This window comes from Numida meleagris, chromosome 8 (genome assembly GCF_002078875.1).
Source record: "Numida meleagris isolate 19003 breed g44 Domestic line chromosome 8, NumMel1.0, whole genome shotgun sequence".
Taxonomy (NCBI): Eukaryota; Metazoa; Chordata; class Aves; order Galliformes; family Numididae; genus Numida; species Numida meleagris.
In genome coordinates this window covers 7859388-7883484 of record NC_034416.1, presented here as the reverse complement: position 1 = coordinate 7883484, position 24097 = coordinate 7859388, and the positions used below count along the sequence as shown (strand labels likewise).

The window sequence follows — 24097 nt, the reverse complement described above, 5'->3', positions numbered from 1 at the left end:
ACACACACACACACACACACACACACACACACACACACACACACACACACACACACATATGGATATATTAATTAAATCGTTCATCTAGCTTCACAGACATTTCCAATTCCATTGTCAATGACTGAAAGCCCAGTTTCCTACCTCACACAATGCATCTCTGGTCAATGAGGAGATTTGGTACCTTTTGAAATAAAGTGACCAATCTCAACCTGAAAGTGGAATTTGTAGAGTTGTGTATTTGTAGTAGAAGGATACGTGTATTCTGTGATCTCTTGCAATACTTACTAATAGGTAGAATTGTGGTATCACTAAGAATACATAAAGACAAAAGGACTGTTAAAATTTAGAAGAAAAAGACATATGCTGAGAAGTAATGTTTTCTTTCTTTAAACAGTCTCATTTTTGAAAACATTTGGTATTTGTAGTTATAAAAGCTCTTTTAGTCTTCTATCTGATTTAGAATAACATTTTTTTTTCAATTAAAAGCACAGAAAAATAAGTAGAAAATGGAATGGCACCTTCCTATAAATATTTCTGTACTGCAGTTAAGTACAGTCTCTTTCTGAAAATTTACATTCCTAAATCAATAACAGTATCAGGTTCAATCAGTTCAGACTGGAGTTCAACAATACATACAGACTGATGAGCTACATTTAACTAAAACTCTGAATTAAATAACTACCTGCTTCACTATTTGTGAAAGAATCTAAAGGTCATGCAACTCAGCATCAGGATAAATTTTCCCAGGGCAGGTAACTGGAACAATAAAATGCTTTTTATGGTTACAAATTAGCAGATAATTTGAATATTTGAACCTTTAAGAGTGGATGAAGTGTTACAGCTGGATAATTTATATGATGAGTTTTTACAAAGAAAGAAGGAAAGACAGGAATATTTTCATAGTGACTCAGAGTCCACAGACTGATCAATTCTAGCCATAATCAATATAGTACATCAGAAAAACAAACAGCTAGAATTCATGTAAACAGATATATTAATCCCTAAATTTAATGGAAACCATTGATGAAGTTAGCTAATATCTGAAATTATCAATAACTGAGGAGAAAGAGGAAAAATATATTAGAATAAGATTATTTTTAAAACATATTCAAAAATAAGTGTTTTTTATTTTATTCCCTTTGTATATTTATAGATATTTCAAATATTACTTTAAATTGTTTTTAGTTTCCTAAAAAGCCGTCTGGACTTTTGCTAGAGAGGATCAATCGTTTCTGATGTTATTTCCATAAAAGGACATGGAGCATGACTGAGTCACAGGTTGCTCCACAATATAGTGATATACATATTAATTAATATGTTCTTAGGATACTCTTTCAGGAAAGGAGGGAGAAGTTAAATATTTTTTTTGTTTTATGACAACTTCTTCTAAGTGGCACCTAAACCACTTTCTTCTATACATTAAAATGACAAAAGATGCAGGAGATGTAAAAAAAGAAGTTGTCCTAGGTAGGACATATGTTTGGGATTGGCTATTCTGCATTTGAAGTTCACTTGAAAACACTGTCTTTCCAACATGTGAGAAAGGCTGCACCCTATGATTCTATTTTTCTACACAGGGTTTGCAACAGGATAAAGCCCCTGCAGCAGGGCTGCTATGCACTCGCACCCAGTCTGTCTGCAGCCCCCACAGCAACAGCAAGGCTGGGAAACAGACTGAGTAAAACAGGTCTAAATATTTAAGGGAGCAAAGGAAGATACTGGTCACAGGTAGAAGTTTCAGCATGTGACTGCGTGATTGACAAATAATTCATGTGTTGCACAGCAAAATCTCAGACTTGGCAGGCCCAAAGGAGACTAAGAAAGTTCCCCTACAGTATGAAACCACATCAAAAGGAAGAGGATGTTCCCAGGACAGCCAGAGACGTGATAAGATGGTGAGAGATCCCTTTCACTAAAGGAACTAAAAAGTGAATCAGCAGCAGTCCTGACCTATCCATGGTCAATAAGAGATGGCTAAGGCAGAGCTAATTTATTTTAAACTTCAGAAAAAAAAGGTAACACCAAAATAATACAACAGCAAAAGAAAAAAAACAATGAGAATATTATGTTATCATTGAAATTTATAACTAGAAGTTACTTCTAAACATACAGGAGAAGTGTGTTAAAACACCATACTTCAGTTGGTTAAAATTCATACATCTAATGAAAATAATTGTAAATCTGGACTACAGAAAGTACAGTTTCACTTAGCCATGACAAGAAGAAAAGTAGTCTATGTGCTAACATCCGTGAAATACCAGAGTAATTTTAACTGTCCAACAAATGACTGACTGAAAGAGGCAGTAAATGATAAAATTATGTCTTGGCAGACTGAATTAATTTACATCCTTTTGCTTTCACAAATATCTATAGAAAACTATTTCCCTTCTCTAAAAATAAAGAATTGCAATGGTTATCAGGACGTAGGGGTCCTGGCAGAGGAAAAACTCAATTGAGCCAGCAGTGTGTGCTTGCAGCCTAGAAGGTATCCTGGGCTGCATCAGAAGAGGGGTGGCAGCAGAGTGAGGGAGGTGACTGTCTCTCTCTACTCTGCCCTTGTGAGGCCGCATCTGGAGTACTGCATCCAGGTCTGGGACTCCCAACACAGGAAAGATGTCAGGCTTTTGGAGAGAGTCAAGAGGAGGGTTATGAAGACGATCAGAGGGCTGGGGCATCTCTCCTATGAAGACACACTGAAGGAGCTGGGCTTGTTCAGTCTGGAGAAGAGAAGGTCCCAGGGAGACCACATTATGGCCTTCCAACATCCAAAGGGAGATTATAAACAGGAAGGAAATCAATTTTTTACATGGGTAGATAGTGATAGGACAAGGAGGAAGGATTTTAAACTAAAGGAGAAAAGAGTTAGATTGTGTATCAAGGGGAAGTTTTTTCAATGAGAGCGTGGTGAGGTGCTAAAACAGGATGCCCAGAGAGGCTGGGGATGTCCCATCTCATCTCAGTTGTTCAAGGCCAGGTTGGATGGGGCCCTGAGCAACATGATCTAGTACTTGATCTACTGGTTGGCAACCCTGCCTGCAACAGGCAGGTTGGAACTAGATGGGACCTTGAGGTCCCTTCCAACCCAAGAAATTCTATGATTCTAAGAAAACATAGTGCATGTGACAGCTCTTGATAGATTTTCACTATCCATCCCTCTCCAAGGGTCATTTCTACTGTTCAGGCACTTACCTGAAGAAATGCCATAAAAACAAACCAAAAATCTATCTTCAGCAATATAGTTCATAATTACAGCACTACAACACTTTTTGGCTCTTTCTTTTCTGAGCTCTCCTTTATACAAGAAACATTATATCAGTAGCAAAGCAATCCATTGATACAGGCATCTTCATCCAAAATATCTTGGACCTTGTCAGTTAAAAAAAACTTTGACAACAGAGAGCAGAACTTTTGCAATTATACAATAATAATAATAATAAAATAATTTAAATGTAACATCACTTAGAAGTAAATGACAGCAGCATTGTATGAAAAAGATATATTTGTATTACATTAACAAGTTCTTCATGATGGAGAGAACTTTTGATTTCTCCTTCTGATGTCATTCCATAGACCTGTAAAACCTATTAACATGTGCTTTGCAAACTTTTTCCAAGAGAAAATATGTTACCAAGCCACTCTCAAAAAGATGTAGAAATTAAAAATTTTAAATCAGCATTGGAGCACTAGCTGGAGAACTATTACACTGAAGAATCACATGGCAAAGCATATACGGATACCCATCCTTGTTAATGAATCATCCATAAGTTTTGCCTATAAAGCTGGAGAGTATGGAATTCCCTGCCACTCAAAACACAGACACTACTAAGAGGACAATAATAAATCATAGATTTTTCTCTGATATTAAAACACTGGCCTTTCTGATAAAGCTCATTCTTCTGCAACAATAGGAAATATATTTATTCAGTAGAAATGGATTGTTCCCAAATAGGCATAGCACCATATAATATAGCATCTATTCTACAATAATGTATTGTTATAGGCTATACTTCATAATTTTGAACAGGAAAGATGTGTTTGAAAACCATCAATGATTTGATATGAAACAACTCAGTTTTGAAAATGGCATTTTTATTGTCCTTTCCCTCACCCCTCCAAGTCCAAATACCACATGTACAGGAATCGAATGAGCTGTTTGATTTTCATGCTAGCTCAGGGATAGGTCTTAAGGCTCCTGAGCAAGACGTAAAAAGCTAAATTATACAGAATGGTTGGTTTGAATCAACTGCAAATATTGAACAGAGAAAATTATTTTTAAGGACCAAGATCAGTGAGACATTCTATAGTTTAAAAGACTGCATGACATACTGGATAGCTACAGAAGGCATAGATTTTCAAACCCTATAAAAAATGTTTTGTGCCAAATACCAAAATATGCTACTGTTATTTATTCATTTCCATGCACATAAAGATCACCGCTAATAGCAAAGTATACGACCAGTACCTACGTCACTGCATTTTTTTAATTCACCAGTATTTACAAGTACTGAAATAATATTCATAACAGATTAAGACTTGAATAAATACTAATTCACCTGCTAGGACTAATTGTTTCTGTTTTATGCCACCCTTCAAATTCCTTTTGTAAAAAATTATCCTAGAAGACATTCTATAAAAACATCAGCTTAAAATTGAAATGACTACTTTAAATTGCTACAATTCATCAGGAGGTGTTTTATTTACAGCAGCAATTAACTTTGAACATAGCCAGGACAAACGAGATGGACTAAAAGGAATGGAATACAATGTAGAAGTGCTCTGAGGGTCAGCCTCTTTTCCCAGGTAGCAGTGATAGAACAAGAGGTAATAGCCTTAAGTTGCACCAGGGGACGTTCATGTTGGATATTAGGAAAAATCTCTTCTCTGAAAGAGTGGTGAGGCATTGGAACAGGCTGCCCAGGGAGATGGTGGAGACACTGTCCCTGGAGGTTTTCAAGAAAAGAGTAGATGTCATACTGAGTGACATGGTCTAGAGCAGTCATGGGTTGGTGGTTGGACTAGATGACCTAACTGGTCTTTCCAACCTTAATGATTCTATGGTTCTAAGTTTCTAACTAAAAAGTTTACATGGCAGTACTGACCTTTCCAGTTTCCATCTACTGCTTTCCAAGGAGGTGCTGAATTTGGGGCTGCTCTTTGGGAATATTTTAAAAGCATTTTGAAGGTTACATCATAAGACATGGGAATAATATAGTACAGAAGAACATGAAAGTAGAAGAAACTTTAGAGACTGCTCAATCAGAATTCAATTTCTTTTGATGGAGGATAAGGAAGTATGTGTTTTGTATTTCAGAACGTGCAGATGAAAGTATCTGCAGTCCCAATTTGATTATAAACACATAAAAATATGTTGCTTCTTTCTTGAAAATATCCTGACTGTGAGTGTTTATGTAGATTTTGCAGCTTGACTGTAATTAAGATAAGCATAAAAAAGGCTGTGCTTTGAGAGGGCAAGATGACAAGAGAGTCAAGAGAATAATGACAATAAATGTTAGCATCTTTCACTTTGGTAGAAGGCAAATTAGTTCTGTTCAAAGACAATGCCTTGGTAATCATGATGATAAAATACAGGTAAAAACTGTATATAAAATTATCAAATGGACAAACATCTCCTCAACTCTCCCCCCTCAAAAACAAAAACAACAACAAAAACAGTTTTAGGAAATCAAAAAATTATTAAGAAATAATACAGAGGAACTGTGTTATTGACCCTACAGTTATTTTATAGGAAAGTTGATGTGTGTTTTTTTTTCATGTTACCTTATTTCATCTTGAAGATTATTTTTCTTCTGCCAAAGTAATCTTACCTTCAGTCAATTATTTGTTTTCACTACTGTCTTATCACTTTGCATTACCTTTAAACATGAATATGCATGTGTGTTATTTATCTACATCAAATGTTTTAACATGCTTTCATCAGAAATCCTTATGAGTTTTTCAAAGTTCTTTGTTACAAGGTTGTCAGAATAGTAACTCTTCTATAGCAAAGTCTTTACAAAGTTAATATCTTTAGTGTAACAAAGTTTTGAGGATGAAAGATTGAATCCCTGAAGGTTTAGAATATTGAAAGTATTTTCAAAGAAATATTTCTCTTTTTCTCACTGCAATTATTAGGAATACATACCAGTTAAGAAAAACACTCTGCTAAACTTTCTAATCAGACATAATAGCCATCTGGTTTCAGAATATATTCTTATTCTACTATTATTTAAGGAATTTTATTGTTTTCTAGTGATGGGAAGAATAAGTTGAAATCACTTAATTTATGTTGTGCCCAAATGTGTATTAAGCCTTGAAAGAATAATCATTTGGCCTATAAATCACTTATAAGATACAAATCCGGTATTTAAAAAGTACAAAGTCAAAAGAAAGATGAAAGTTCCTGAATAAATCAAATTAATTAAACTCAGTTGAGTGAGATACCTGCCTAAAATGTATAATGATAGAAATTAATAGTTTACAGAAATCTTTGGGGGAAGAAAGAAAACACAGTACTGGTAGAACTAAAGTTCATTGCCGGTATTTGACTTTATGGAGTGAAAAAACAAGGTCCTTCCCCACCAATTTAGAAATATGTATAGGGGATTCTATATAGGGAATTGCATTAGGTTAAACGGAAATCCTTACTGACATGTAAGACTCTGAAAACTACACAGCTTTATGTGGATATCTGATGGCTCCAATTTTACCTTTTTGCCTTGAGGCCTTTTCTATCATGCTTATTATTAATACATGCTATTGTAAACCAAGATTAGTTTCAGTTAATTTCATTGCAGCAAGTTATGAGCATTTTCTAGTAGAAATTTTCCCACAACATCCAGAGGAATTTACTCAATTTCAGAAATATAATCTTTAGAATTATCCCACTTAGACATAAAAATACTAATTACTTTTTAACAAATGAGCGGTCAGATGTTATGATGATGGCCACTAATCATCAATAAAAAGATCTTTAGTCATAGCAGATGACTGCATAAATTATGTTTCTCAGATGAAATTTTAAAAATGCATTTCCTTAAATAAAGGCTGAAAAATGAATGTGTTGACTTCATTTTTCAGTTTAACTTCAACTAACTGGATAAAAACAAACAAACAAACAAGAAAACCCACAAAACAAAGCTCACATAACATTTGTTAATGGAAACTGGTAAGCAGTTCCAAGCAGTAAGGATTTTAAGCCTACTAACACTGTCAGAATACAAGTAATAGTGGTAAAAACAAAAGGCAAAAACTTGAAAATTAGAACAATTTACAAGCACATTTCCATGATCTGCTTGACTCCAATAACAGGGAACTGAGCTCTATGACCTAGGAAGTCTCAATGCACGCCTTGTCCTTTATTAACTTGTATTTATTCGGACATACCCTTCTAAAAGAAGCTGAGAATCAACAAACGGAAAATGGAGAGGTACAAAAGGCCCAAAGGCAGGTTAAAATAAGGAAATGAAAACCTGCATAATTTATGGGTGTCTAGGGATATCATAGCTCTAGCTCTACGTTAAAATACAACAATTTAATTTGAAGTACCTTTTGTGCAGTTGCAGACAGCTTCAGGTGGAAAAAAAAAGGCAAATTTTGCATTTTTTCATTATTTGGCCTCACAAATTATGCCTCCTGGTAGAATGTGGATGAGATAATTATATAGAACATGCAGGTACAAAACATAATTCTGAAGTCTTAATAAGAAATTAGCCTTTTCAGAGAAATTAGCAAACTAAGTCTGTACAGGATCTTTAATGAGATGGCTGCACAGACCTAGATAAGCATATATATAACACACCAATGTACAAATTGTTTTTAATTGTTGATGGAGTATCTTTTTTTTTAACCACCTCAAAGACACCAAACTTCTGAGGCTCTATGTAATGCTACTAATAGATGCTTGAGAGCACCAGTGAAATGTACATTATTTCATGTTTTTATTTTATTTTTTATTTACATCATATTTCATATGCATAAGAAATCGAGAATCAGAAATAAGATTTTGACCAGCTGACAACTAACAGAGGGAAAGAGGTGGTGACAGCTCCAGCTGCTCACTTCTTACGTGCTATTTATTTCTTAAGTGATTGTCAATTTGCAATGAAAAAAATGTGGAAATGGAATAATTCTACATCTATTCCATTAACTAAAATTATGATTTCATTATGTTACTGGATTTATTCTAACTGAGCGAGTAGATAATTGATTATATTATTTCACCTTTTGGTTAATGCTTTTATTTTTCACCATAACTTTATTTTCTCTGTTCCTTCTAATTTTCCTGTGAAGATAGTTAATAGAAACAAAAAAAAAGTACAATCTCAATTCTTAAAGTGCCTTCAGTAAGCCACAAAATTACTTGAGGATCTGAATTTTCAAGCTTTGCTCTTCAGGCTTTAAAGGAGTGTCCAAAAATTAACTCAAATAACCCTTTCCTGCACACTATTGATAAAACCCACTAGCGGTCATTTTTCTTCATTTAGATATTTCAGTCTATATGTTCCTTTCACTGGGTGCCTCAGAAGTGGGGGAGTTCACCCACATCTCCATCTTATTCTCAGGTACAGTGAATTTTTCTTCATCAGATCTAAATATTTAATATTTTGAGAATATACTTCAAGAACATAGTCTGTCACAAAATCTTAAAGAGATGCAAGATCTTATGTTTATAGACTTTTAAAATTCACTTACCTAACTAGGTCTTGAATACCACCACTTTTTAGATCCTTTGCATTTTAAAGCTACAGTTTAGACCAAGTGGTCAAAAATTTTGCTCCTCTGAATCTTTCACATTGTGTTTTTTCAGTGAACTGTACATAAACAAGATATATCCAGAAAGTGTTACTTTTTTAATTTCATATCCATTCTTAATTTTATGTTGAGAATCTGATGAGATATAGATCTGAATTTCTACAATATGACCTTTCATGTATTTGATTTACTAAAGCCTCGTATGTGATAGTTCACATTTGCACGCTTTGTTTTATATGGATGACATTTTCTCTCTGAACATTAATCTGCCATTTTATTGTCTACCAACTACTTTCAATATGTTTCATAGATAGAGCAATTTTGACTTGTCACAGAAAGAAAACTGTCTCACAAAAATTTAGCTCCGGTAAAGAACACAGGTTTTCGTTCTTTTTTTGCCCTTCTGAGAGCATACATTTACATTAAGCCTCTTGTCATCTTTTTAATAGAACACATAAGACTTTTATAGACATCTTTTCTCCTGAGCCATGTATTTTACATGATTCTAAAGGATCTTTCATATGGTACTGCATGTCATCAGTAGCCATTAAGGTATTATTTATAGAAATATACCTTAAAAAATTATTATGCAGTCTTATTGTCAAAAATCATGCAACTGCTGAGAATACTATCTCTGTGAATCACTGTCATGTTTCCTCTTGTCACTGTCTACTGCGGTGACTGCCATACACTTTGTATGTTTATCTGCTCACCCTGAGTCACGCAAAGACAAGACACATGAAACAACTCCTCAGCAACATTTTCATGTTAAAAGTATTTGGCCAGAAAAAAACCATGTGTAAAACCAAAGACTATGATAGAGATGATAATTCCATTTGTATCATCACTAACAAGAATGTTGAGCTACTGCAGAATAAAAATGATTGCTAGCAGGTCATCCAACAGCTCTTACGTTTCAGAAGAAAAAGTGCTGCAAAGCCATACGCAGCCACGGCTGTCAGTGCACGGGGCATATGAGATCAATGGGAAACTCTGGCATCAGTACTAAGGCATCTGCCAGTGGGAATAAGCATGTTTCCTATCACAATGAGCTTGTGATTTTTATCCTTTTGATTCTGTTCATATTTTACAGATAGATACAAACCTCTTTTTTCAGAATTTCAGATTCTTTAGATGAGTCTCTGCTATAGGTTGTGCTGCTTAATTACTCAAGAAAATGTAGTCATGAGTATAACATTATTTTTTGCCAAAATTAAAAATAAAATGGATACTATTGAAATACTACATTAATAGCACCTATTATTTTGGTTTAGCAGTCTTTCCCTTTTTAAAACAAGGGTGGACAAAGTATAAGAAAATATCTGTAAAAAAACCACTTGACATTCATGATAGAACATCTTTTTCAGTATAATTAAGATGTTTCTTTCTACAATATATTATGAATATTTTAATAAGCTACCTTTAGTATGCTACCAAGCTTGAAAACTAAAATGCTTGGCATCTTAAGGCATCTTGACTCCTCTGCCCTTAACAAATTTGCACGAAAACCAGCACAAAATGTGCATTTCTCTGCACACTAAGCTGAACGACTCCCTAGAGCTCAGTGTTCTTTCTGTTACCTCAGTTGCCAAACTTCTATTAAAAGTTACTATGAAAATGCCAGAAGGAAGAATTCAAACTGTGGCTAATCTATATCCCACATTATCACATATCATGGTAAATAATCATGATTAATGAACAACTGATAATATTGGAGTTACAGAGAAAAGAACAGGTTAATTAGCAGATAACATTATAATAAAAGAAAATTCATTTCTTAAAAAGTAAAAGAGAAAATCCTACATATATATATATATATACACACAGAGAGAGATATAGTTTACAGAACACAGATCTTGAAATCCATGAAATCCATGAAAAGAGAGAATAAGAAGAGGAAAAACTGGTTTAAAAGTTCTCCTGAAATATTTCCAGCTTGTTATTTTGAAGAGATAGTACAAAAAAACTTATCTTGGAGGCAAGGTTCATCCCCAGTGCATTTGGGTCTCAAATTGTCAAACTGCCCAGGTGAGCTGCAACTTGCTCTGAGAACTCTTCCCTGTAAGTCTGAAGCTCTCACTTCTCATTCAGTGTCAACAGCACTGCTGCTGTTTTATATTTATTAAAAGCATTAACCAAAGCAATGAACTATGCTAACTTAGAAAGCTCTATAATCCAGAGTTATACTTCTTAAGGACTCTTAAACAATTGATATTCCCCATAATAATGAAATACAAAAAGAAATATAACACGTATTAAAAATTAGTTTAAAGTCCTGCAAGTGCAATAAGGTAAAATAAGAAAAAGTAGTCTTAAATATTGAAGTGAATGGAAAAGAATTTTTGGCACAAGAAGTTCCTTCAGTTCCCTGACCCTACTATCCATCCATCAAACACAAGAAACTTCAACAAGAGAAACAGGATGAAGATATACGCAGTTGAAGTCACTGCCTAAACAACCGTAGAGGATTGTTGGTTGTTTTTTTTTTTTTTTTTAATTTAAAAAGTTTGCCCTTTAGAGTAGAGAGAATGGAAATTATTATCTTGCTTCCCGCTGAACATACACCTTGGTGTCCTCATGTGTTCATTGCCAGTTTTCAAAATTAAGTGCTAAATTTTCATCCATGTGAAACACCTAGCTGTTGTATGAGGAAAACTGCTTTTCAAATCCATGGAGAAGCAAATTCCAAGCTCAAAATCAAAGAAGTATGAATGGACATTTGTACCGAAACAAAAAATATCATAAATAAAACACAGCAAATGAGATAAACCCTTCTACTTTCCTGCACCTCTTTCTGCTCAAAGCAGTACAATACAATGTCAGTGCTAGCAACTGCTTAACAGAAAAATATTTACCCTATGTCTGACTCCCTTAACATTCGTCATGCCACCAGCCACAAAAAGAAGGTATAAGGCATAAGAAGGTATAAGCAGCACTACTACTTGCCAGCACAGAACTAGATTTTAGATAGATAGACATTTGTTTCAGCATTGATGCTGACAATATATATGAATTTTCATTCAGCTCCATAGAAGTTTCAGGCTTAGGAATATCAGACATTTATCAAAACAAGGCAGTGGCATGGCTAAAAAATGTGTAATATTTTCAGTACAAACAGCAAGATTAAATAAAAAGTGTGTTCAGATCAGCTGGCTTAAACAGAGAAAGAGAGGTAATTTCTAAGAAGTAAATGAGAAAAAAACTGGAAAAAATGCCATCTAGTTCTCAAGAACTACATGTCAGATGCTTTCTACCTGGAAAAAATATGATTAGAAAGACATATGGTTGAGAAAGTTCATTATATATATATGTATATAAAGATGAAAAAGAAATACTGCCAAACATGTAAAAGGACTGATAGTGACATTTGTGGTTATTTCAGCATTCCTCTAGACATAATGGCTCAAAAATGTGACTCTGGCTTTGTGTGTGTGTGTGTGGTTGACAGAAATTTTTTTAACTGACAGAAACATCTCTAGTTCACCATGATGAATTGTAATATTACTCAGGAAAGGTTCTGGTAGGGCTTCATGATTTAGGGTATCTCACCCAGCTAATAAAGAGCTTCCTGCCAGCGACGTCAACTATGAATGACAACTCTGACTTTGAACCAAATGTGGCCTGGGGATGAGCCACCTGAGTGTCATCCCTTTATAGAAAAAGGTAGCACCCTATCAGCTGCTTCTCAGCACCCACTCCTCTATCCCACTACCACCACCCCAGTGCATGGGGACCTCCATCAGTAAAGGAATCAGCTGCATTCCTGTGCTCTCCAGTGTAAGTAATTCCTCTTGCAAATACCCATCACCACAAAGCCACCCTTTCGTGTCTTATGGAATATAAAGGCACGTGGGACTGAGTAGAAATCTTTGGCATCAGGGCTGTTTTCAAATCAAAAAGTGTGTGATTTTTTCCATTTCCCACTACACTTCTTGCACCGCTGCCTTTGAGTAGGGTGACCAGTTGCTACAGGCACACTTGCTGTTTTTTGTGTCTTTTTTTTATTTCCCAGATGGCATTGTATTGCTCATGTAGCTCTGCAAAATTACAGTGCGTGCTATTTTGCTTCTCCAAAACTCCAGAAACAGACTTGTAAAAAACAAATTATTTCAGAAAGCTCAGATTTTCTGAACGTGAATTTTCACTATTTGAACTCCTTTCACTCTTCACACACTATGCATGTGGAAATGCACATAAATGCCCCCAGGATCCCCATTTTTCCCCACTCCCCACTCCATCCCACCTCTTATAGTCCTGAAGACCAGCAGTGATAGCACTCATCCTTTGTGTTGATGAAAGTTTCAGACTGTTCATTAGCATTTAGCGTTGAAACATGACAGAAAAAGGGCCAGTCGTTCTAAAGGTTATGCAAGTAATGTAAAGACATTCAGAAGATTTTATATTCGGGCATAGGGGATGGGGGGAAGGCTGTTAAAACTGCTTAATCAGCAACACTTTAATTTCCCTACAATAGCTGATACAGCTGAATTAGTGAAATGATCCTTATTCAAAGATCATTCTAGCAACTTACAGAGTGATTAAACTTCTGCATGCTCGTCTATTATTTCTGTATTCCCATTTAGTTTTACTGAAATCCTAAAAAAAAAAAAAAAAAATTACAGCCAAAATATAGCTGTTTTATTCCTCATAATAATCTAGATTGATTTTCCCACCATAATATTTAAATGCACTTCATTTCCTAAGGCATTAAATGCAGTTTACAGTTAGTTGCAATAGAGTGCATAGCATCAAAAATGTTGGGTACTTAGCTGAGACAAAAGGATTGTGGTTTATCTGTGTAATTATTTTCTATTTTCTCTCTTTCCTGCTCTAATTCCGCTTATATATATACATAGGAAATGTGATGATAACTGAAAGTATACAATGTTATTAATCCATTGATTTTCATGCATATATGTCTAGAATTCGGTAACAATGTAATAATACTGATCTTCTTTTGTAAAGGCTTAGATTTAGAATAGGCCAGTCCATTAAAACCTTACCTGGAGAAATCCTATCAGCCAATTGATTTTTCTTCAGTCTGTCATAGTTACAGGAACTCAAGGGACATTAGTTGGGAAGCTCAGCATAAAGTCACACTAACATCCTAAAATTCTGGGTCAGGACTGTGCTAAAAAATAGGTACAATGTATCATACAGGTAGGTCTCAGGGCATTCTGAGGTTCAGAAGGGCTCCACTTCTTATTCAGGTAATTCAGAGATCAGTACTCCATGAGGACATTGCATTCCCAACAGATACAAAAAAGAATGAGATTTATTGTTGTGCATTCTGAAATCAAAATCTAAAGAATTATTGTCAAAATTTATTTCAAATTCTGAACATGAACGCCAGGTTTATGAGAACAGGCACGTTAGCTTTGTTGAAACACCTTCCACTGGATATAGAAAACCAAAAGGAGATATTTCCTTGTAATTAAAAGGTCAGGGTGGACAGGCTCTGAGCAACCTGATGGAGCTGTAGATGTCCCTGTCCACTGCAGGGGGGCTGGACTAGATGACCTTTAAAGGTCTCTTCCAACTCAAATAATTCTTTGATTCTATGATTACCTAATAATTCCACAATAGCTAAGTTCCTTATAGTGGACAAATTATTCACATTAATTCTATAATCTACTGCATTTGGGTTTCACTCCTGCTATGCAAAAATATGTCAATGTAATAATTACATGAAAAAGGAAGGTCACAGCTTTTAACGTGAGCATATGCTTTGAAACACCTTCTTGAGGTGCCACAGTTGTTTAAAAGAAATGAAATCAGCACAATAGTAGCATTATTTTTCTTCAAAAAAGAGCTTGTTGGATCATATTAAGAATTTCCTAATTACTATACATTAAAGATGTAAAAGTGTCCAAAAGGACACTGTAATGTGCATTTAAAAGTTTTTTCTCCTCTGTTATTATTATTTTTTTAAATTTTTGTGTAGACTATGAGGTGTCCGGTATATTCCATTTAGAATAAAATACGAAGGGTCAGGCATTTAAATGACATCCTTTACACTGGAATATTTACAATGTTGTTGAAATCTACATAAATGCAAAGGCTAATATTATTAGAAAATTTAATCTACATTATATTAAAATCAATAACAAACAGATTTTATTTTGTAAAAAAAAATGGAAGAAGATAGGCTTTCAAAAGGAGAAATTGCTCAGAAAAGTTAACAAAACTAGTTTTCTGTCAAGAGCTCTGTAACAGAAAGCAGCAACACTAATGAAGAGAAAAGCAAACTTAACATATCTTTCACACTCCTACTGTGCTCCAAAGGCCACCATCATACTGACCAGTTGGCATCTTCCTACACAGAGAGAAAGAAAAGGGAAGAAAGAAGTATTTTCTCCTTTACATTTCTAAAGATGCTCTGTTCGTTGAAGACTTAAACACTTTTTTTTGTGATACAAGCTGAAGCATCAGCCTGACCGAGCTGTTTGAGACTTTCCTCATCCTTTTTGGTTATTCACTGATTGCTGCAGTGAAAGGCTCCCTGATACCTACGATGTTCCAAGAGCAAGTCATGGCCTGAATGTATAATAATTAGAGAAAAGAAGTGTGAGCTTGAAATAGGTATTGTATGCACTGCTATTGATTCAGTCCTCTTCATTGCAGAAAAGAATTTATTGCTTTAGAACACACACTTTTTGAGAAAAAGCTGAAACCTCTACAAGAGTTATTCCCTCCACTTGCTAGCTAACACATGTCCATTGAGATAGTATTCACACAGTCGATGATCACAATCCATTTCACTATAAAGCAGAATATGTAATGTAAGTCACACCTGAAGGTAACTTAACCTGTTTCACCTTATTTTAAGAGGAAACATAAACACCCACAAATAACCCCTATGTCTAGAAAAGAAACATGCATGAGTTAAGCAGTTCTACCCTTGTTATACATGCTGGCCCAGATCTTATGTAATTCACGAACAACAACTTAATTCAGAGTTTTGTAATTCTAATAATATCTATCATCTTTAGCAAGAGAATGTACACAATAACCCACTAAATTCTAGCATAATGGATTTGTGAGGAGAATAAAATCCACCAGATTCCTATACTATGTGTTCATAATCCGGAACAATTTGTACTCTCTTATTGAACATGAACTCTGACCAACACCTCCTCCGTAGGAAAGTAAATAAATTCATCTCAAAGAGGTCTTGATCTCCTAGTGTTATCTTCCATAGGTAGAACAGTACTGCTCAGCAAATATGTCCTGTAAGACATGCTGTCTCTACATAACCTGTACCTTCCTTTCTAGGTTGGACTGTCCCTGGCTAAGTGTTGCAAAATGACCTCAAGCAACTGTGCCATCGGGATTTATCATTACTTGACTAAGATCTAATAAAATTTCAATCTAAGGCAAATTTTCATTAATTTTATGGCCCCTAGAAGGCTAATATAATGCATACAACTTTTAAGTTTATACCTATGCTTGCTGAGCTAAATCTTTAATTCTGGCCCAAATCAGCTAGGCGCTTAAAGAGATACTTTATTTTTGAGCACTTCATTCTACTGACATTAATGGTGCTGCATAGGTGCTTAACATCAGGGGTCTCCTTCAGGGTTTTGTGGGATTTTCACTGAGCTGTGCTCAGTGCCTTTAAGATCCCTTTTCTCCTGGTTTTGGGTGTTTGTATAAAAGGAAAAAAAATGTTGAGCTAAAATATCTTAAATGTAAAGCCAAACTAAAAATATGAAAAGCTTTCTTGCCTTTCTGAAAGTATAGCTGGTGTTATGAAGTTGCTGGATACTTTCCGCTTGTACTTTCTAGTTCATACAACCTAGACCTTTACTTCTGAAGTGATCAGCTTTTAATTAAACCAATGCGATTTTCGTATTACCCTAATGCATGTAATAATTGTTATGATTCTATTATTTTCTTTGTTAAATACATTTGTAGTTTTAAATGACAGGAAATCAAGCCAGTAATTTGTAAAGATGTGTGAATAAGGAAATGACTCTATTCATACATTCATAATGAACAGGGAGATAACACAATAATGCTTTGTATTCTCACACCCTCTAACAAGAGGAGAAAAAAAAAGCAAAGGAGCTGGCCCGGATAATTTCCTGCAACCCTTTCTTTGTTCTCAAGTCTCTTTAGAAGTATTTATTTGAGGTATGCAAAGGAAGAAAAATCACCCAAACCAAGCTTTGAACATAGTGCTTTAGTGACACAGCTTCCAAGAATAAGAAAAAGCTCATTCATTAGAATAAAAAGCTGGAAAAATGCCAGCGCACAACCATGCACATTACCGCAGTCATTCTGTACTACATCATACCACTGCTACACCATTTCAAATACCACAACTGAAATATGTGCAAATGTAAGTTGTTCCAGCCTTAAACTACACCTTATGTCAAACTCTCCAGTTACGTCATCACTGTAAATAAAAACTATTCAGGACATTTTACTATCCAATAACCTCACTGTCTAGTTAAACAGAGAGGAAGCAAAGGGCACAGATGTTACTGAGGGAAGAATTCAATTGCTATTTCCTTTGATTTTTAGGACTTCAGAGTTAGACCTGTCAAAGGACATAAGGAAGTGAAGAGAGAGCCTTAGTGACACTGGCACTGCCTTCTTACCCTTCTCAGCTCCAGAGCAGGCCGCATACTCATCATCAAAGAAAGGGTTCAGCTACTCCACTGTCTTATTAAGGTACTTTCTGCCTCATTTTTCATGGATCCCTGAAACTCCACTGAAAGGATATTTTTAGAGGAGGAAGGGGGAAAGATCACTTTCTGGTAAACAGTTTTGTCAAATAAATTAAGTCTAGTTAGACACTTAAAGAGCTGCATATTGCTATCCAGTCCAAGTTCCTTGAATTTTTCCTCTTTTCATGAATAAACCTTCATGCTCAAGCACTGCTACTAATTATGTATAAAATTCTGAGCAGCAGACACACAAACACATATTCATGCCAATTTGCTCACTTCAAGTGTTGTTTATCTTCTAAATTCTGTTAAAATTTCTATTTGAACATGAAGAAATTTTGAAAGATAATCCTATGTTAAAGAGACAAGATTAAAGATCAGTTTTATGACAGAATCACAGAACGGTTCAGATAGGAAGGGATCTCTGGGTCCATCTGGTCCAAGCCCCTTGCTCAAGCAGGGACATCTACAGCAGGTTGCCCAGAATCACACTCAATTTCCAGATCTAGGGCGAAAACTTCTTGTCTAGTGGTACCTTCAAGCAAACCGGCATGTTCAAGAAGGACTTAACAGCTAGCAGAGTGAAGAAAGTAAGGTTTGGTTTGGTTTTTCCACACCTTTATTTTTTCCTGTATTTCTTTCTCTGTTCTACAGTGAAAAATGCAAGGAAATACACCGCTGATATTGAGATAGCTAACTCCTTGTATTTACTTTAAATAAAACAATCTTTTCTTACATGCAAATATTTTAGCCTCTTAAGTTTTACCTATGCAAACAATTTTTCCACTTGCAGTAAATATTAGGTGGTATATCTGACCTTAGCAAAAACAGCTAAAAAATATGATAAAAACACACTGCATGTTATGAAGTTGAGGAGATATTTATTCATAACACTGTTATGAAAATCATCATTTTTCATTATACTTTATTTGGAGGTTACATGTTCTCTGATAACATATTAGCCCTCCTTTGGCAAGTGCTGCATATTTTCTGCTTTAAGACTGCAGCTGTAACATCCATACCCAACTTTGTCCTGAAATATCCCTTGAGTGTTTAAAGTATGAGGTAGCCACAGGCATAAACTGTACTGATACATTTTATTTACTTTCTTAGAGGTCTTAGAAAAGACAAGGATGTCCCAATAGACACTTGAAGACAGCACAACTATTCAAACTGTTGGTGACTTACTTTAATTAAATGTTTCATTCCTGAATTCAATTTCAGAAACCAAGAAAGTCAGCACTACGAGCCTCATCAACAAGCTGGCTGAAATGTTCAAAACCCTGCGTAGATAAAATGAGCACTACCACTGAGCCAGTATATTCAAATTTTGTAAAAAAAATTATTCTAATCTTTTGAAGATTACAAGCTAGCAAATCCCTTGCAGGTATGCTTAAGTTAAATATTTGAATAAATTTACTGATCTATGCTTTCTGTTATATTTTTCAAATCCTTTGTCAAGTTTCGTCCCTTGCCCCCATAAACTTACAGATTTTGTAGATCTAAGTATTTATATAATTGTCCTTACTTCAGTAGCTGAATATCTCCACACAAGATAATATTTCACCATAACTATCTTATCAACTAAGAAGATAGACAGATTTCATTATACTGTCCATTACCCACAGTTGATACTGACTGGACCTAATGGCCTCACAAAACATTATGCAAAAGTACCAAGTTGGCATATGAACTAGAGATGCCTTTTCTAAACATAAGGGTTGCACCATAAAGTCACTCAGGAAGGACTGACTTTGCATCTGACCATTCCACATTCACCTGCGGTACAGCAACAGGCTGAGTTGCAGGCTAAATCCCATTGACAGCCATTTACCCAACTGTGGACAGAGATGAAATTGTGGTCAGAACCACAAATGTAAACACCTCAGACATATTTGAAGCTATTTATGGAAATACATTCCAAATTTATAGCACATTTACCTAATGCCTATCATTTTGAAACACAGTTTGGCACTTGGCTTCAGTTAATGTAGCAGTGTTACAAAACGCTGCCCCACCCAGCAAGAACAGGGAACTTTCCCAGCAGTGGCAATCCTTGGGACCCCCACATGCCACCTGAAAAATGGAAAAGGTGAAGGTAAAGTCTCTTCTGCCTGCCTGAGCTGCCTCTGCAGACTCAGAAAAGCTGAGGTTTTATGTCTTCATCATCATCGCTACATTGTAAAATAAATTTAAAAATTCACATCACATTAGGACAGAATCATTTCTGAAAACTGATCTGAATACAGAACAGGTACATCAGCACAGGGTTGAAGAGAGTTTATAAATCTTGCTTTGACTGAAATGCTCTTGTCCACTGATAGATATTCAGGACTAACTCCAGCAGGAAATAAGATCTGAGATTCTTGTCATTATACACAGAGTGAAAGCAAAATGTTCAGATTGAGTTTAGTATTCTCTGTGCTCCCTTACAGAAGGGATAAAATTAAAAGGGATTATGGGCCAGCAGCAAACTAAGAAACATCTGCCTATTTATTACTTCTATAGTGGAATCCTTCTTACCTGCTCTGGACATAATTAAATTTCTGGTATCCTAGAGATACCAATATAAATATCTTTTTCTATTGTTGAGTTAGTTGGCTGGTGATCCACACACAAGTCTATAGCTCTATGTATATCTCATTCATCTTCAAATTTCAATTCAGTAATTTTCCAGTGAGCATCTGTTGAGTACATATCTCAATCTACAAGCAAAGTACTTGTTATTTTATTCCTTTTACATCTGGATTTTTTAATATTTTATTTTACAGCTTTAAAAAGTCATTTAGATTTTTACATTAATCGTGTTCTGTTCCAGCAGCAATTCCACAAACTCAGATTTCTGGAACACCAGTGGTCCATTAGCAGTAGTCTATAGCTGGCCCACTTAAAATAACAAAATTCAGAAATTCCTATGTCCAGTCCTGTAATATAGCAAACACAGAATCATAGAATAGCTTAGGTTGGAAGTGCATTTAAAGATGACCTAGTTCTAACCCCCTGATGTGGGCTGGTTGCCCCCACTAGATCAGGTTGCCCAGGGCCTCATCCAGTGTGGCCTTGAGTGCCTCCAGGTTTGGGGCATCCACAGCCCTCTGGGCAACTTGTCCCAGGGCCTAATTACCCTCTAAGTAAATAATTCCTTCCTAACCTAAATCTCACCTCTATTAGTTTAAAGACATTCCTTCTTGTCCTAACTTTGTCAGACTATGTAAAAAGTAGGTCCCCATCTTGCTTGTAAGCTCCCTTTAAATACTGAAAGGCTCCAGGGCCTTCTCTTCTCCAGGCTAAAAAAAGTCCAGTTCCCTCAGCGTCTTTCTTCAAGCAAGTAAATTCAAAGCTTAGTAAGGTTTATTGGTCTAGAACTAGAACTCATTCTGCAGCATCTGTAGACTCAGCTTCCATAGTGCAACACTTGACATTTCTTAAACTTCATAACACTTTACAGACAAAGGAAAGACAGCCTTGTATGTTTTCAAAATATTTTCTTCTTGCTACTGTTCTATTACTCCAGATACAATCAAAGTAGCATTATTTCAATTTGTCTTATGGCTAATTTAGCTGATTTCTCTCTCAGCTTCCTATTATCTATATTTATATCCAGTATCGCTCTTCAGCAAGTTACTTAAATGGCTAAAGGTAAATAAAAAAATATATGGAGATATATTATACAAGTTACATCTGTAGTGCCACTGTAGCATGAACCCTCATTTGAGAAAAATCATCACATAGTTTAGTTCAGTCACTGTTGCACATTCTCTCCTATCATTCTCTCCTGTCAATCCTCCATTGCAGGAATCTAACACTACTCAAGAAGTATTTCCATTTCTTGCTTTCCAATATCCCAAGAGATCCTTGCATTTTGACTCATTATTACTAGAACACGCACTATATTTCTTTCATTAGAAACACAAACAGAATCATAGAATCATTTAGGTTGGAAAAGATCTTTAAAATTATCAAACCCAATCATCACTTAACACTACAAGTCCATCACTAAATCATGACCTTAACCTACATGCACCTAAATACCTCCAGGGATGGTGACTTCTCCACCTCCCTGTGCAGCCTGTTCCAATGTCTGGCATCAATTCAGTGAAATTCCTTGCAATCAATTCCAATTGAGGTTGCATCACCTTTTAAATAACATTAAAAACAGAGACAGTTCTGCTTAATACAGCTCTATTCAGAGAAGGACTGTTATTTTAATGCTAGGCACAGAACAAATGTATTTTATAACTAAATTTCAATCAAGATGTAAGTATTACAATTCCTGGGCTTTCAACAGGTGAATGACTCAACATTGTGAAAGTCACATTTGATAGTATGTATTTGTCAGCATATATACTGAAACACAGCATCATCTTTTACCAGCTCCATCCTATGGCAATCATAATAGTAACCTATTACTTCACTGACTTCTCTCAGTGTTAGCCCATGACAATGTGCATTTTTCATGCCTGATGATTCATTGCAGAAATGTCACGGAGTATGTGGAAAGACTATGTTTACAAAAAGCCACACTGACTGGATCGTGAATCATAACTGGTTTGCTGCAGAAGAAAGAATTGTGCTACATTTAAAGATGGATTAAAACAATGTTTCTTTTTTGTTGTAACTGATTTCTCATCAGCTTAGTTAGATATACTATTAATATGAAAACAACGAAACTTGATAAGCAATGTCAAAAATATGATACAAACAGATTCTCTCTCTGTGGAAAGCATTCTAATTTTTGCAGTGGCAACCATCTCTGAAAGTAGTCTTGTCCAAAATCAGAATTTTATTTTGTGATTTGTTCTGAGAAGGGTTTCCACACTAGATTTTTTTTTTATAATAAGTGAAATGCATGAAAATGCACTTTATTTGCATTTCCATTCCATCACAGTCAAAACAAATCTTTATTAAAACTATATTTAAATTGCAGAACTGCTAAGAAATTAAAATTCCCAAATTTGTAATGTAGAAATAAATTCATTTATTTTGTCACATCCCTTGCCTTAATTCCTGTAATTTTCAATAATTTCTGATGTAATGCCTACAGGAGAGCTAAACTAAATGAACAGTATCTTCCTGCTAAATGGCAGCTCTAAGCCTTAAAGCTATTACTTCTCATATGAAAATGAAAGTAACTCTCTCTATAAATATAAAGAGAAAAGATACAAAAACAACATTTTCAAAGCCCAGTTCTTTAGAACTCACTACTAATACTATGAATGAAAACAGGATGTCTACACCAAGAAAAGCTACAAATAGAATATAAGTCTGTTCAATTTGTTGGCAGTGTTTTGTAGATCCGTACCACTTCACAACAGTCAGGTTGGTTATGAGGACACAACGGATAATAGGCAAATTCATCATCAGACAAACTGATGAGTGTACTTAGGTTAAAATCCTGCTTGATCCTCTACAGTAAGTTTGTAAGAGAATGAAGAAAGAGAATTCTTGCTATATATAAGATAATGAACAGAATGCATGGACTACATCACATCTACTAAAATATCCTATGCACTTTTCCTACATAGAGTGTCAGCATTAAACATATGCTTACTTGAAGTGTACCCATGAACTTTTTATTTTTTTTTTAACAGAAGACCCAACATAGTGTAAAACAGAATAAAGATTGCTCAGAGGCATTACAGATGCTGCAGAGAGAAAATGAGTTTGGAATAAACAGAAGAGGGCAGCATTTTACCATGTTTTAAAAACTATAGCAGCTTCGCTTCCTAAAGCTGAGACATTAACAGGCATAATTTTTTGAATGCTAATTTTGTTCAAAGATGACCTACATTCGTTAAAAATTTCCCTTTTGTTAATGCACAATATATCACCTTGCTAGTTAGGCATTTTAAAAAGTCCTCTGTAAGCTAATTGCTAATAACAGCTGATAGCATTTGCAAAAGAAAGTAACTTATCATTACATATCCAACCACAGCTTCCATTTTACTTAGGTAAAAATGAAATTTCTATATGGAAGCAGCAGTAACACGTCTTGAGCTTAAAAACAGATCACTAAGAAAGCACCAGATCTGAATGCATCGACGTTTATTCGGTAGCTCTTTCTGCTCATTAAGTTTTAAATCAGAAAAGGAGTATATGTTAAGACCACATGTGGTAAGTATAATAACTATAATATTCAAATACTTCTTTGAAATGCTATCTAAACTTCACTTTTGTGCTCCTAGGAAATAAGAGTTAGGATTTCATAAAAAACGTATCTGCTTATATTTATTATAAGTTGCATGAAAAGTAGAAGTGTTCAAACAAACTTTGTTAGCCATTGATGTTAATAAATAAAAAGATGGTCAATAAGCAACAGAATCTCAAATAATGGTTCAGAGAAGTGATAATACCTGATGTATTTTTCCAAAGAAAAACATTGATCAATCTTCTAAACTTTTTAAAGAGCGCAACCACTGCAGTGCTCCTGTATAAGAATGTTCATTAAACATTTTTGGAAAAATCTCTCATCTAATTTTCTTTGCCCAATTCACATGCTCATAGCTTTATCACTACAGGAATACACTTAGCAAGCAAATATTTCATAACCAGTTGAAGTAAATAAATTTATAATAAAAATGTTATAGATTGCTCACAGTAACTTCAACATTATAGAAATTCTAACAAAAATTAGGCTTTTCACATTAAAACAGGCATCGTTTGAATGATAC

General features: G+C 35.0%; 1 long non-coding RNA gene across 2 annotated transcripts in view; it reads right to left on the bottom strand.

Annotated features, from left to right (window-relative positions):
- Positions 1 to 24097, bottom strand: part of LOC110403048 — a 184687-nt gene that overhangs the window by 22122 nt on the left and 138468 nt on the right. Inside the window, exon 5 of one of the 2 annotated variants that reach the window (XR_002441465.1) lies at positions 21465 to 21562. The exons of the other annotated variant lie outside the window; for it this stretch is intronic. This is a non-coding gene — a long non-coding RNA (uncharacterized LOC110403048). Of the gene's footprint in view, positions 1 to 21464; positions 21563 to 24097 lie in introns of those variants that run through there. 2 annotated transcript variants of the gene reach the window in all.